The sequence below is a fragment of the Buceros rhinoceros genome, unplaced genomic scaffold, assembly GCF_000710305.1.
Source record: "Buceros rhinoceros silvestris isolate BGI_N320 unplaced genomic scaffold, ASM71030v1 scaffold15196, whole genome shotgun sequence".
In the NCBI taxonomy this organism is placed as follows: Eukaryota; Metazoa; Chordata; class Aves; order Bucerotiformes; family Bucerotidae; genus Buceros; species Buceros rhinoceros.
In genome coordinates this window covers 10,647-17,084 of record NW_010415916.1, presented here as the reverse complement: position 1 = coordinate 17,084, position 6,438 = coordinate 10,647, and positions in this window count along the sequence as shown.

Below are 6,438 nucleotides of genomic sequence, written 5' to 3'. Positions count from 1 at the left end.
ACGTGCTCCTAGTAGGAGCCGCCAGCACCCATCCTGGGGCAAAGAACTAAGCTCTGGCTGCAGGGAGCAAACTGGCTCCAGTTGTGCTCTCCAGCACTCTTCTATGCGGGAAGCTCTTCTCTTCCCCTGTGCTCTGTAAGAGGAGCAGGAGAGCAGCCAGAGAGGTCCCCAGATCCCCATCCTGGATCCTCTTGCTCCAGCCGGGTGTCCAAGCCACCCAGCACTTCCCCCCCGCTAGCACCCCCGGGCTGGGGCAGCAGGACACAGCACGTGGTTTTGAAAGATCCAGATGAGGTTGAGACAAAGCAGCATTTCACGTGAAAAATATTCTCCAGCGTGGGCTGTGGGGTCCTGGGAATCCCCACACTGCAGCTGCAGCCTCACCAGCACACACAGGGCCCAAGGCACTGGAACACACCCAGTGCTGAATGCACGCTGGCTGCTCCCTCCTGACCTCTGCGTGGGCCCCTGTGTGTCTGCAGCTTCTTCTGGTCTGCACTACGCACCTTTGGAGGCAATCATCCCCAGGCAAGAAATTCGCCTCCCCAGCATGCGAATTGGCAGTGTTCTGCTTTACGGCAGCCGGCCCCTGTCAGGCAGACCACGAGCAATCGGTCAGTCCCCCACATGCAGCACTTCGGACATCTATAACCTTCCAGGCGGCTCTCTGTCTCGCTGGTCCCTGGCTCACGGTGACAGTGGTCAGCAGTCAGGGATGACTGGCAAGCATGGCAGCCACCAGTGGAAAGCCACAGTGCGGACTGTCCCTACCTCCTGCCTTGCTGGTTGGATCAGCAGGCTTCAATTCCAGAGTCTGCAGAGCATGACTGGACCTGTAACCGCCAGTGCTGGGGAAAACGCCAGCCCAGCCAAAAGAGGAGGCTGCTGGTTTAAACCCAGTTGTGAGGCTGCACCTCTCCCACAGCCCCAGGGCAAAGGGGAGTTCCAGGGAGTGCAGCCAGCAGTGGCAGGGAAGGGGGACCCCACACCCCTCTGCAGCAGGGCAAGGGTGCAAGGAGTTGCTGGAAGCTGTCACTGCTCCACCCAGACAGTGCTCCAGACACAGCAGGGCACGGCAGCCTGCGATGGCACCCAGAGCCTAGCACCTCTCCCAGGGGTGCCCTAAGGAAGCACTTTCTGCTGTTTACTGCTTGTTTGGCCAAGGGGATTTGGGTGTTTGGGGCATCTCAGAGGGGCTGCAGGTTGTCCAAAGGTGCCTGGGCACAGCATGGAGCAAGGCCGGCAGCAGAGCTGGGCCTGCTCCACTCCACCATCACGTCTTGAAACTCTCACTGTGAAGAGAAAGGATCAGGTGGTGCCCCAGCCAGGTACGTGGGAGCCTCGGGCAGCAAAGGGCCCACACCGCCTCCTTCCAGAAAGGGGAATGGGCTATGTTTGACATTAGCAAGTATTTGTTCTCCCTTTCTCCATGACAACGCAAGCAAAGCTCAAAGAAGAACAATGCTGGTTTCCATTTTTCTCACACGCTTCCTTCCCTGTCCAGGCAATGTGAGGAGAAAGCTCAGGAGCACATGGGGTGGTGGTTGAGTGAGACATGGAGTGTGTCAAGAGAGAGAGAATCCCTTTTCCCTGGGACCCCCACAGTGACTGTTCCTGAGCATTGCTCTGTGCAGGCAACAAAACCCTGGCTGGACCGCAGGAGCTTCCCGTCAGGGACGTGTTGATGTGATGTTTCTGTTTCTTTGCCTCAGCTGCTATGACTCCCAGGTAACTAGGGGCTGGGGATCAGAGTGGAACACTTCCAGAAGGGCAAACCCAAGTCTTGTCCACCCAGCAAGCCCAGCCCTCCCACCCTAACACCACCCATGGGACAGACTCTATTCCCACAGCCACTGCAAGAAAAAACTCTGGGGCAGTTCCTCTGACTCAGGAATGGTTTCTTTTCCTCTTGTCCTCATCATGACCTCTCTCCATGTCCCTAGAGGACTTGGGCATAGTAGGCATTTAGCCCTGCGAAATGGCACTCTGAGCTGCCCTGGGGAGCTGTCCCTGCCTCTCTCCCAGCAGCCCAGTGACATTTTCCCCCAATATTTTTGCTGCAAAAGGGAAAAAAAACCACAAATGCAAAACTCTCAAGAGCAGAGCTGGGCTAGAGCCACCACGCAGGTGGATGACAGCACACAGCGCTCTCCTCACAGACACCTGGGGTAGAAGAACCTGCCGGGGCCGGGCAATATCATAAAGCTCACCAGAGCAAAGATGGAGCTGTGAGCAGGGTGGGGGGAAGGGGGGGTGCTGCTTCTTACTTTAAAGCAAAGGTGTTTCAAGACAACCAGGAAGGAGCTGCTTCACCTCAGCAGAAACAGCCTGAGAGGCCCCAGACCCAGCTCCTCACTCGACAACGCAAGAGCAGCTTTACCCGCCACAGTCCTCTTGACCACCCCCTTGCGCAGGCTGCCTGGGGACAGCCAGCTCATGTGCCACCTGCAGCGGTGCCTGCGGGGGGACTCCCTGGGGACCGCCCAGCACCCCTTCTGCTGGGATCCCTGACCGCGACAGGAGCCACCAGAGCACTGCCGGAGCCAGGGCTCTTTCCTCTGCCGTGGAAAGGCCGGCCCCTAACGGCAGCAGAGCAGGATTTCAGCCTCCCCCGGAGAAGGGGCGAGGTAGTTCTGGACCCAGCAGCGACTGCAGAAAGCTGGTGAGATGCACGCATGGCTGCCCCTTGCTGCGGGACACCTGATGCAGAAGACATCATCCCACCGATCATCGAGCTGAGATACTGGAAGGCCAAAGGCACTGGACCCTGACGGGCACACGGCAGGGTGGGCAACGGGCTTCTTGGTGTAGTGCTGCCTCTGCCAAGCTGAGGGGAGCAAGGCTGTCTGTCCATCACCCGCCGTGGTCTGCAGCGTTAGGAGAGCCACTGCACCCACAGCAGAGCGCTGGGGGACTGCATCAGCCAGGGCATCCTGGCACCCCCCTCACTTGCTCACCCACAGTCCTTCCATTTTCAGGGACAGTAAAATACAGTGTTCTCGCCTGACACAGACCCTGCAAAGCAGGTTTTCTAGTGCATGGACAGCCAGGGAGCAGCTCTGGCATGCTGTGGTGAGTCCTGTGTGGGAAGGACAGCCCGAGCCTTCTGGACCTCCAGGGCAGCCAGCAGCAGCCTGAGTGGAAAAAGCCCTTAGAAGAAACTAAGCGAAACTGCACAGAGGTAGCAGGGAAGCTCTGAAAAGGTCCAAGTCTTGCCCCTCTCCTGATCATAACTCTCCACTAACTTGTAGGCAGACAAAAAGGAAAAGGGCCAATGCAATTCCCCTCATTTCACAGCAGCGTCCCTGCAGGACCGCATCAGCTACACCTCAGAGTGAAACAAGCCTTGAGGGAGCCTGGGACAGCCTGGAGCTCACCCTGGCTCTACTCTGTCCAGGAGTGGCCATGGGCGGTGACTCCCTGGGTGGGCAGTGAGGCCATCAAAGGGAGATGTCACTGGGGAGAGCACCAAACCCCAGCAGCCCCAGTACGTGCACAGCACCTTGGGGCTCACACTGCAACAGCACCAGCTAGCTGCTGGCCTCTCCACACTGTGCAGGACAGCAAGACAGATGCACTCCCCCCACACCGCCTTCCCCACCCCCATATCTGGGCCCACATCCCCCAGCCATCTGCAGAGTGCATTTTCTGCCAGAGAGGTGAGAGCATTCCTGACCCCTGGATCCTGCCCCAGCCCCAGGGGTGCCCCGAGCCCCCGCACCCTCTCACCTGCTGCACCAGCTGGTTCATCAGGTCTAAGCAGGGGCTGGTTGCCACCATCCTGGGCCTAGAGCTGGGTTTTGGAAGCGCGTTAAGTGGGTTGCAGTTTGCAGCCTGCAAAGCAGAGCAGTCACATCAGCTACAACCACACTGCAGCCTGCGCCAAGGCACAGAGCACCCGTCCCCACCCGCAGCAGTGTCACTCCAGGCACACCATGAACCAGGGTCCTGGGTGGGCTGCAGGATGGTGCTGAGCTGAGACATCCGGATCCTGCAGCCAGGCTGTTTCCACCTCCCAGCAGGAACAGGGGGGATGAGGGACCCCCGGCAGCCTCCCCCAGCGCACTGACCACTGTGGCCAGAGGAATATCTAGGAACTGCACACTGGTGTAAAGCTGCTCCAGGTCAGCATAGCAGGGAAATGTATGTGACTGTGGAGAGGGCGATGCCCTCCTCCTCCGCAGGACCCTGGCCTCCACCCTCCCCTGGGGAGGCAGAGCAGCACAACTGCCCAGCAGAGCAGCTCTCCTTTCTGCCCTTCAGCCAGGGAGAGAGGAAAAAAAGTCTTCTTCCTCTGCTCCTCCATCTTGCTCCCCGTCTCCATCCAGGAGGGCTCAGGCACCAGGGACCCCTGGTACCAGCTGCTGGTCCATCTGGCTCTTAGCCCTGCAGGTACAAACAGGAGCTGAGCACCCATCGAGGGTGTTTCTGTGATGGGAGTGGAGCCCCCATCCCCACACCAGTCCCATAGCCTGGACACCGGGCCCAGGAGAGGAGCTGTGTGCTGTCCCATCTCCACATCACAGCCAAAAGCCCCAGGAGAGGAGCTGAGAAAGGTTATGTTCACGTCCAGCACAGCCGAGCCCAGGGCGATCAGGGCAGGGCAGGGCCCTCAGGACTTGCAAAGGCTGTTGGTCAGCGGTGACAATCGCTGCTGCAGAGGATGCCGGCTGTGGCTGAGCAGAGTGGCCCACAGCCACCTCCCTGGGCATGGCTTCCCCCTACACTGTGCCACTCAGAGCCTGCTTTAGAGCTCCAGAACTCAGCCCCAGCCCAAGACACGACCGCAGCCGGCATAGGGACCCCCCACCGTGCAGGGAAGCGGGAGGCTGCTGTGCTGAACCTGGACATTGAGGTGCTGCAGCAGGTTCAGAGAATGGCAATGAAGCTGCTGAAGGGTTTGGAGAACTTGTCCTATGAGGAGCAGCTGAGGGAACTGGGGTTGTTTAGCCTGGAGAAAAGGAGGCTGAGGGGAGACCTTATCTCTCTCTACACCTACCTGAAAGGAGGTGGTGGTGAGCTGGGGGTCGGTCTCTTCTCCCATGTTACAAATGACAGGACAAGAAGAAATGGCCTTAAGTTGTGTCAGGGAAAATTAAAGTTGGATATCAGGAAAAATTCTTTACAGGAAGGGTTGTGAAGCATTGGAACAAGCTGCCCAGGGAGGTGGTGGAGTCCCCATCCCTGGAGGTGTTTAAAAGCCACGTAGATGTGACACTGAGGAATGTGGTTTAGGGACCCTGGCAGTGCAGGGTTTATGGTTGGACCTGCTGATCTTAAATGTCTCTGCCAACCAGATGATTCTGTGACTGCCTGAGGAGTGAACCAGTTGGGGTGGGAGCAGGGGTGCTGTGCAGGGGACATGGGCAGCCCGCGGCTTTTGCAGCAGAGCACAGGAGTCAACCAGAAGTGGATGCAAGCAAACCTCCCTGAAATGCAGAACCTGCCCTCTCACTGGCTGACCAGCAGTGCCCTGATGCATTGCAGATGCAGCCCAGGAGGCAGTGGATGAACGCCTGCCGCTGGCCCTGCCCTGGGCACCTGCAGGACAGCCTAGGGTAGAGGGACAGGCTGCTCCTACTGTGCTCGGCCCTGCAGGATGGCGGAGCAGAGCAGCCCTACAGCCCAGCCCCAGAGAGTGGGCAGCAATCCAGCACAGTGCAGACAGCACCCAGAGCCCCAACAACACGCAGCCTGGCTGCCTGGTCAGGCAGGCAACCGGCCAGGCCATAGAGCCCCTGTGCTCTGCCATCACTGTCCCTTGCACGGCTGGCTCCCAGCATCTCGCGGGAGGGAGTGCCACCACGGGCTGCCCGCACCACCCTCTGCCCATGGTACAGCACCCAGCGGCTACCCCAGACTAGAAAGCACCACGTGTTGCTAGAAGCAGACTCTGGACCGGATGAGGGCTCCCCAGAGTGGCCAGGAGAGACCTGGAGGAGGTCAGCAGCAGCCCTAGCTCCTGCTTTGCAGGGAGGAGAACTGCAGTTCATGATGCAAGCGCAGAATATTGTAAAAGAGCAGTTCAGCTCCAAACTATGTTCCCAAACTGTCTCTGCGTTTCTGCTGCAGGTATCATTGGCCAGGAAAGCAAACTGCCTGCATCATAAAGGAAGGCAGACCACTGGGGTGCTCAAAGTCCTGCAGATCCCACAGAAACGGACTGGAGTTGGCTGCAGCCTGCACACTCTCTCCACATGCCCGAGGCGCTTTAAGAAAGCGGCACTCAAAAATGGAAACTTGGCTTCTGCAGCAAGCAACAGGAGCAGCCAAGAGGCTCACTCAGCCGGTGGCCAGAGTGAAGCACAGCGTCTCCTTTGTGCAGGCTCCTGACAACAGAGCAGTCTCCACATTGCCTCACACCTGCCCACGGCTTGTATGCACTTATTGAGCTGTCAACACAGCCTGGCCCATGTTCCCCCATAAGGGTAGGTGGAA